We start from the raw sequence: 9,872 nt of genomic DNA on the forward strand, positions 1-9,872 counted from the left end.
CCGTGTTGTTGCTCTGCCGTCACCACGGCCGCCTCTCCAGGGAGTCTGGGCCACTGTTTGCCATTACCCCAACGCCAGGAGAAATATCACACATGGCAAGAGTGGCGTGCTGGGGGCTGAAATGTCAGAGCAGGAGGGAGGTTTTCAAACTCGGCCTGTTAGGGAGGATGTGCGGCAGCCGGCTGGTGGACACGGCAAACACTCACAGGCACAGACGCAAACAGCCACATTGAGGCATGCATTCACGCACTGGGTGCACTGTCAGATGGCTGGACTTGCGCACACATAGCCACACACACACACAACAACACACACACACACACACACACATGCAACAGCACATCCATGCATGCTGTAAATTGTTCAAATTTTTTATCCAAACCTTGCTTTTTAAGCCCAATAAGTTAACGTTGCTTCTCTTTCTCTTTCTCCACAGCCATGTCCGGCCTGGTTGTCCCTCCCATGTAAATGCACTTTCATCATCTCAAGCACCAGTCTACCACTTCAGAGGACAATAACCCCCCCCCCCCCCCCCCTCTCCACCCCTGTCCTCTGAACACACCACAAAAACGCTGGTGTAATGTATAGTCAACCGCTCGTTCTGTTTTTGTTTTTTTAAAGATGAAGAAGAACAAAAAAAAAAAAAGTGAAGAATTTTTTGGTTTCTTTTAAATGACTTTCACCCCCCCCCCCCCCCCCCACCTGCAGAACAAAAGGATTTCACAAGGAACAATACTCTTTTTCTGTGGGATGCTTTTTTTATTTTGTCGTCTGTAAATCCCCCCCTCCCCCCCTCGATTTTATCACCCTTGAAGAGGACGAGGGATGAAGAAGGGTTTATTTTGTATACCTGTCGGGCCTCGGCCCCCGGATCTGTCCAATCATCCAACACATTCAATACTGGAAGGGACTCTGTGGACTCACCATCTGGTTGTAAAGTAAAAACACTGATGTACAGTACATTTGCCAATGGACTCGTTTGCCTCAGAAAATTTGTTTCTGTTTTTTCCTTTTTTTTTTCTGTTTCAACTCTTTTAATAGATTCACAGCAGTTGTGCGTCTTTATAATGTGACTTTTTTTTGTATTTTTACGTGTGAGGAAAAATTCACAGGGGCCAACACAGTTTGAATTACAACTGGAAAAATATGAGATATATAATGTAGAAGAATTGATCATCAAAATACAACAAATACGAGTTAAAAAAAAATAAAAGTAAAACGGGGTGGGGCCTGGGCGGGTAAGGATGTATCATGTTTCATTCCTGCATTTTAACTTAAATTTTGTAATTTATTGTAGCTAGAAATCATCTTCAAAAGTAAAAAAAAAACAAAAAAAATCCACTTTGACTCAACAAGCACACTGACGTGTACAAAACACTGCTCTGTTGATGAATATGATGTACTTCCATGTCTAGAGCTTCCTTTTAAGCAAGTGTGTTTTGCCATGTTTTTCAACTTTTTTGCTAGCACTGTATATTAATGCATTCCTAGGCTACTGTGAAGTCTGTTTCTTGTTGATGAGGAGCAGTCTCCCCCTTCTAGCTCCAACTCCCTTATGTGTTTTATATGTGGTTAAAAATTGTAGACTATTGTGATATTGCCAAACTTGTGCTAAATATTTATACATCTGTCTTTTTCATGTTCCTTTTAGATCGACAAAAAAACATTTGAAAAACAAAATTTAAAAATCCATCGAGAATGTAGGAGTGTAGTAATTCATTGTCATATTTCTGTTCCAACACACACTTGCGCTCACTGAGGGAAATTTTGTAACATATCAACTATAAATAATGTATTTATCTCTGAAATTTTGTATATTGCTTTTCATTATGTATGTATTAATCGTCATGCCCTTAATATAGTGATGCAGCACAGATAATTCAGCCAAGAACTGTTGCCTTCATTTGTTTTCTTTTTGTATTTGATGAAATGCAATGTGCATATATTTCACGTGTATCCTCAAAACATTTTGTGTTACTCCGTCAAGACTCTCTGTCCATTTTTTTTAAAGGGGAAGTCAAACTTCATTGTTTATTTTTATATTGATTTTAAATTATCTATACAGACCATTTTGGAGAAAACTTTGTTGGTTGTATTGTCAAATAAATTGTTTGTGACCCATATGATAGTTGTTAAGATCCAATAGAGACTAATGTGCATGAGGGACGACCTTGGAGATAAAAAAAACACTCCATTTGTGGTTGTACTTTTTTTTTCTGTTTTGTAGAATGTATAGAAGTCATTTTTACTCACCACTTATGACTCTGCCACATAGCTTACATGTGTTTACAGGGAAGAAAATTTAAAAATGTCAACATTTGGAATGGAAACAGAAATGAATAAGTGATGTTTTATTAAAATTTTCAGTAAAAACACACTAGCTCATCAACTGTGGACTTTCTTCAGTTTCCGGTGCAGTTGGGCCGGCAGACAAACTGACGAGCAGGACAGGGACAGTAGAAACTTGGGAGGACAAACCTGTGATTCGCCTGTAAGTTCTCGTGTTTGCCATCATGACTTTGCCATAGAGATAATTGTTTGATAACCTGTGGAAACGTGTAACATCCATAAAAGATGAAAACTGCTCTTCACTCACATTATTTCAACAAAGCACCCTGACACTGTTGCATCTTCCTCCTGGTCTCTGTATCAGCATCTCTGTGGCGCTTCAAAGCCTCGCCGCAGTCATTCATAAACATTGCCAGCGTTTTATTCAAAGCAGCCCAAATGGGGCTCATTCAAATCCCTCATTTTATTGCATTAAGCCACCTAGTTAATAAAGAATCAATACATCGAAAGAGCAAGGTTATCCTTTGTCTATAAGGGCTGGTATCGTTTTGAACCTCTTATAGTTTGAGCGCTGAAAAGGGGGGGGGGGCCACGGTGAAATCTATACTCATCAAGTGGGTCAAACCGAGGGAGAGGAGTGTTTGAGGGAAGAATAGTGGTTCCCCCCTTAAAAACAACTGAGCATCTTATCTGGCATCCTGAGCAGGTCACAAAATGTCAATTTCTCATCAAGGCAACATTGTCCGAGGCCACCTCTGCCTTTAATGCACAATTAAACGTCAGCCGATCCGAGTGGCAATCAACATATCACAGCTTATTATGTCGGCCGGCATGCACGGACCTGGCGGCGCGGGAGATAGCCGGCGAGCCCGCTGATAGCGCAAAAGGACAGATACACTCAAAAGAGCGATTTAATTTCCAGCCGCGATCGCCCCCCCCCCCCCGCGCGCTTGAAATCATTCCCTCGATAATCCAATGTGTCTGATAACAATAGCCACACATCTGCTTCCTGACATTGTATTATCTGCTCAGACGCACATACACGGGTTCGGCGCCCTCGCCTTGCTTACTGCTCCTTCCGCGCCATTATTCAATGACAAACAGCCGTTTATTTCTGTCTTAACCGCGCCGCAAATGAAACCGAGGGGAAGCTGTCTCTCGTCGCAGAAACAACAAAAACAGACACAGAGAGAGAGAGAGAGAAAAAAAAGAGGATATTATATTCTGAGGGTAAAAGTACAATAAAAAAAAAAAGACAAGTTTGCTCAGTTGTTGCCAGGTTTAGGAGCTCTGAAGCCTGGCAGGCAGGCTGGAGGTACAGTTTATCGTCTCAGCAAGTTCCACTGTACCCGATGAGCACCCCCCCCCCCCCCCGAGCTCTGCCACACCACTCAATCATCGTGAGAGCCTCTTTATTGGAGAACTCTAATGGCCACCCTCCACCATGATCTTAATGTGTGCATTAAATATTTATAAATCCTGGGTCAATAATGCCCCATAACCAGAGCCTGACAGACCCCCACCGTACCATGTGGCTGCCTCCCTCTCTCTCTCTCCGACACAGGCAAAGGTCAGGGGGTCGCGCAATCAAAAGAGAGCGAGGCTTGCCACATCCATATGTTGCCACTCTTATCAAGACTTCCCTCAGTACTGGTTATCTGTCAAAGGAAAGAAATATTGAAAGCAATATCGATCTTAACTAGCCTTGTGTAGCCGAGGGCCACGCTTCAAACATCTGCTCGTGCATTGTTATATTTCAACAAAAAAAAATACTCCTCTCAAAAGTATAAGCCCGGGCGCTAATATTGAACATCTCGCCGTCTGCCAGAGAATGACTAATATCCCCGTTATTGAAAAGCATCAGCAAAGATGTTTTTTTATTTTTTAAAGTTGATGTATATATATGTTTATGCCCTAAAAAACATTAGTGGCGTGTTAATTGCGTGACCTGGCATCTGCGGGGGCGAATCGGTGGCTTTCACGTGAGCATGTCCAGGGCTGCGCTCCTGTGCTGTTCAGGTGAAAGATTGTGCTCCGGTGATAGCGCGCACAAAAGAGCAGCCGGACAATGAGCCAGTCAATGGAGAGCTCCAGTTGAAAGAGCCACAATGGCCGTGCATGCTGGGAATTGGGCTGGACGGTATAAAGGAATGGAACCTTCATTGAGGCCGTGGAGGACAAGCATTCAGAAAAGAGGTTTTGTTTGCTTCTTTATCAATCTGCCGTTTCCCATGAGGAAAAACAATTCAAACTGACCTTAAAAGGAGAATATTACCTTACGCATCCCCTCCCTATGTAACTCCCGTCGAGGGGGGGACTTATACATTCACCCTTAATTGATGCTCGTGCGATAATACCTGCGTGCCAGCGGGTGTACAGTATTAAGACGGGAGCCGTTATACTGAAAGGTGGATTCGTGGTTTATCTGGTGGGCTCGACGGGCAGTGCTGAGAAGTACTTTTTAAGGGATTTGCTCTCGGACAGACAGGATTTTGTGTAACCGCTGAGCGATGTGTTTTGTGCAGGAGAAGAAAAAGAAAAGGAGAAAAGAGGCAGCTGCAAACTCCCGTGAAGTTTACACACGAGTAGGATACCGCTGCTGTGACTCATAAAAACTTCACTGGCAACCAGAGATCATAACTTTGAGTTCACGACGAATCAATAAGAGGGGATCTGACCTTTTTTGAACAATTTCGCATTTGAATCAAAAACAGGGAATCTGACCTTTTTTTTTTGCTCCCCCCCCCCAAAAAAAAGAGAGAAGTCCCAGATTAGTCTCCTGTCTGTGAATTGGTCCACCAGATAAGAGGCTGCTCCCCTGCTACCGCACACTGGGAGTCTGCCGTGCAACGAGACCTCCAGAACCTTGGAAAGATTTCCACTTCACTCACCGCAGCCGAGGAGGATGAGCCGCGATATCTCGGTGCTTTAAAATCCATTAAACTTGTATTTGGGTGTCATTTGATACTTCATCAATGTTTCAGTGCACCTCGAACCCACAAATACTGGGATTCACCCCTGGTGGAAATACAGTATTCACCGTCTTTCCCCTCTGTGAACTTCGCTTTGTCCCGAGAACACTACACCGTGAGGATTGCCTAGTCAGAGAGTGTTAGTCCACGGCGATAAAATAATATCACCAGAACTGTATTTTTTCTGCCACAGTCTCCACCACATAGAGCTCCTTTCATAGCACCCGCTCTGTAGTGCTTTGTCCAGTAGTTCTGGATATGATATCATCTATTAATAATGTATTGGCAATGGATTACATAAAAAGGGAGCAGAAATAACATCCAATATTCATGCCCCCTGAGCTTGACTGTGTCCAATCCGTTTGGCCCATAAAACCTTAGCCCCATTTCCATATCCGCTGTGGGTCACGACAGGTCTGCCGCACAAAGGCGCACAGAACAGCTCGACTCAGGAAGAGGGCAGTAAAATTCGGGTGGATTTCTGAACCCTTACGAATCAGCCCCCCTTCGGAAGAAAAAAAAAAAAAAAAAGAAGTGAAAAAGCCCTTTTCCGATTTCAGCGCCTGCGAAAAACCTGGTACTGTATTTCCCTCTTTAATTGTGCCACTTGAGAAATTGACGTGCCTCTGAAACATGGCATGAATCTCACAGTTATTGCAGTCCCCTTGGCAGGGAATGTTGATACAACATCTGCATGCTATAGAAAGTAATGGAAGTAGCAGAGGTGGCAGCTGCAACTCTACAGGAAGTGTGCCATTTTCAGGCAGTGCTGCTGTGAGAACCACTAACTGCCAGCCTGGTCTTGCCGGCAGCTCTGATTGCCAGGACACTATGACAAACACGCAGGGGCTGGGAGTGTTGCATCCTGGGGGATGACAGCTTCTGTTTGATTGTCAATAAGGCTCATTAGCAGAAAAAAATTGAGAATGTGAAAAGAGATTAAATGGCTTGAGACAGGGCGCCCCTCATGTTTCATTACAGGGGATTTATCAGAGCTTTTATTTCATCCATTCCACACGAAAAGGACAAATAATCACTTATTGCTTCCCCCTAAAAAGAAAAGTGAAAAGCTGCAGCGAAATGTACATGTTTACAATTTTTTTTTTACACATTCCATATATTGTAATTCCAGCGATGCCGTCCAACAAATGCTAATCGAGCCCTTGGACGCCGTCCACCCCTCGTATGGAACCTCTCCACTCCTCCTCTGGATCCGAGCGACTCTCATCTTAAGACCAGCGGCGGATGCTTCCCTCCATCTTAGGGAGGAACGGCCAACAAAGCAGCGTGTAAGGGCCTTTCCCCGAAGAGTCCTTGTCACGCCGCGCCAAACCTCTGTGATTATCGTTGTTTTTGCAGAGAGTGTCCATGCCTGCCAATACCGCTGTTCCATAAATGAATTTGGCCCCTCGTCAACGAATTACCTAACACGCAGAACTGTGTATGTGTCACATCCAATTCCAACTCACCGGCTTTGGTGGTGTGTGTCAGCTGGAGGACTTAATCATCAATCGTCAATCATAATAAGCGAGGCGCATTGATAGGGCTTCTTTTTTTTTCTCTCCCCCCCCCCCCCCCCCCCCCCCCTACACAGTTAAATAAAGTGTAAAGGGAGAAGTTAAGACTGACCTTGTTAAATTGGGACCACAATTTGTATTCCTAATTTAGTGTATGGATTAATTAGTGTTGGCGGATCGGTTTCCGTGTGGCAGCGCTCGATCAAATCCTTTTTCATGAGGAAACTCTGGAATGATATCTGTCCGTCCAATCTTGATGTTTTCGCTCAGAACCGGCTTTGCATATTTTGAGCCGCACACTTTTAATTAATGCTTAATTGAAGACTTTATAGAGAGAGTTCTTCCAACGGGCAGTCGCTAATCAATAACCCGCCATCTCCCATCATGCAAAATTAATCACCGTGACCTGTTATCAGGCCTTAATACAACCAGACACACACACACACACGTGAAATATGCGAACTGGCAAAGCATGCGTTTGCACAAGGCAGGCAGAGGAATCTGGCTCATACTTTCCCCTCTCTCCCTGATCCAGTCCACTCCTCTCCCCCCGTCATATAGATCGCAGTCTGCGGGGGCCAGAGGCGCTGACAGAGCCCAGATGCTCCCAGTCTGTCTGGGGGGACTGGGGAGACTGGTGCCATGGGGTCCTGGAGCCTCTGAAGTGCCGCCCCTCCGTCAACATGACCAAGGCTAGACCTGCACTTTCTCTCCAGGCTGAGACGCTCTCCTGCCTCGCTGACAACCGGCCGCACATAGTCACAGATTGATACACACGCAGGGATACACAATCACAGGCACACCCCCCCCCCCCCCCTCTCACGTAATGTATGGCCGTTCATCAGCCGTTCCTAATTAGAGACCCCCAGACCAGCACTCGAGTTCACAAGGTTACAATGACACACCGACACAGGGTTTGCTAAAGCACACACACCCACATGCTGGTACCTCTCGGTGTTTCTCTTACTTTCTCATTTAATCCGTCTCCGTCTCATCACCACTGTCCTGAACTTGCTTATGCGCGGGGGGGGGGGGGGGGGGGGGGGGGGGGGGGGGGGGGTCCCTTTGTTCTTAAGAAACAAAACATTAAAAAAAAGGGGCACCGCGAGATCCCTCCATCCGCCCCGCTCATTCTCTCAAAACACAGAGATCATTACAGGAGCATCAAAGAATGCCATGTTTGAAATGATATTCCTCTTTGTAGTGGTGGCGTGGCGTGGAGTGTGTTGGTATTAGATGCTGCTGTGGCAGCTGTCGCGGCTGGCTGCGTGGTGCCTCGGTGTCAGGGCCTCCGAGGCCAGGCTGTCCCGGCAGAGAGACAGAGGGGGAGGAAACCCGATAGCGCAGCCAAGCCCCACTCTAATGTCTGTCTATCCAGCTATCTATCCCCGGGTCTATCTGACTGCTGGACACCGCCTATCTGCATGCCGGATACTCCTCTGCCTTCCCAGCAGCCGTGCATGGCTCGCAGCTGAGTTCATATGCTCCGAAAAGTTTTCCCCCCCTTATTGTTTTTTTTTTTATGTTGTGCAAACTTTTCAAAGAAGCAGCTATTTATGAATCACTGGTGTGACCGCGGGATTAACTCATGCAGGGTCCCCACTAAGCTGGAGACCCGTACCGAGGGGCGCAGGTGATCATAACAGGAGAGTTACGAGCCGACATGTGTGAAGAGCACGAGATGGAAGCTCGCAGAGTGTTTGGATTTGATGCGGGGGCAGAAAATTGCTCTGTAATGAGGAGGGGTGCCAGGATATGAGATGGGAAGTGGGGAGTTGTAGACAGGATATAAGTTACGAGAGGGAAACTAATGTTAGGAAATGCGGAGGTTGTTGTTGTTGCGGCTGCTCGAGCTAAAATGTATCTTACTGCTGTTTCTCTATGATTAATACAGCCCGGCCGGGTCAGAACCCTGCACTCACGCTGCCAATGCCACCAACCACATCCTCGCTCTTTCTGGGGCTCAAATGAGTGTGTATAGGACGTGAGAGAAAGTGTGTGCGTATGTGTGTGTGTGTGTGTGTGTGTGAGGGGGTTAATAAATGTTGAATCAAACGCCGCACGAGACACTCACACTCCTTAAGGGTTGCCCATTAGCGGTGTGTGGGTGCATGGGGAGTTTATCAGTGTCTGGGTGATTTATGAAGTCAGACTCAATATCATCCACTTCACCCACACACATATGGACATACACATGTGCACACACCAACACGCATGGGCCACATGCTCGCTCTCGCTCTCACACTCGCACACGCACACGCACACGCACCCGTGTACTCCCTCTCCTTGAAATGGAGGCTGATATTAGGCCAAAATTAAAGGTTTCACAGAGATTAACAGTGCGGATGATGAGATCGTCTCAGCCTCTTTTCATCTAATTCCTTTTTTATCTCCGAGCCGGCGTGATACGGAAGTGGTACACACGGTAAAATTACAGCCACAAAAATAATACACACATAACAATAACACGGCGACTAATACAGATAAATACCAAAACACCATGAAATTGTAAGAGAGAAACAAAATTGAGAAAATATAAAAAGTGCGAGTTATTATTTGAAAAGACTTTCCGTGGGTACCTATGCAATTACACGGCCAATTACTGGCAGCACGTCTGACGCTTTGATGCCGGACTTGTTTTTGTAACATCAGCTGCACATCTCCACAGACATCAGTAGTCTAGTTGCTAAATTCACAGCATTCCATAGAATTTACTTAGCCACGAGCAGGGGAAAAAAAAGGAGGGTGCTTACAGTGCACTTCAGAGTGCGCCCGGCTTAAATGGGACCCCTTGTGGCTGTGTCACAGCTCCCTTCGTTAGGGGGCTGACTGTAGCCTGTAGTCACCACAGGCATCATTAGCCCTCTGTGAAACCACAGACTGAGTCTCATTCTTCATCTGCCTGTCTGCTGCCTCCACACCGAACGCTGGAGCGGTGCTCCGGTGGCAGAGTAAGTGAGTCCAGCTGCCCGGCGAGGACGGCCACACGGAGCTGATCGGATAAGAAAATTCAAAAATGCAGCAAAGTTCAAATGTATTCAGCAAGCGGGCCACTTGAATCGGTTCGGGAAAGGTTAGAGCCGGGGTTATTTTT

The sequence above is a fragment of the Pleuronectes platessa genome, chromosome 12 (assembly GCF_947347685.1).
Source record: "Pleuronectes platessa chromosome 12, fPlePla1.1, whole genome shotgun sequence".
NCBI classification, from domain to species: Eukaryota; Metazoa; Chordata; class Actinopteri; order Pleuronectiformes; family Pleuronectidae; genus Pleuronectes; species Pleuronectes platessa.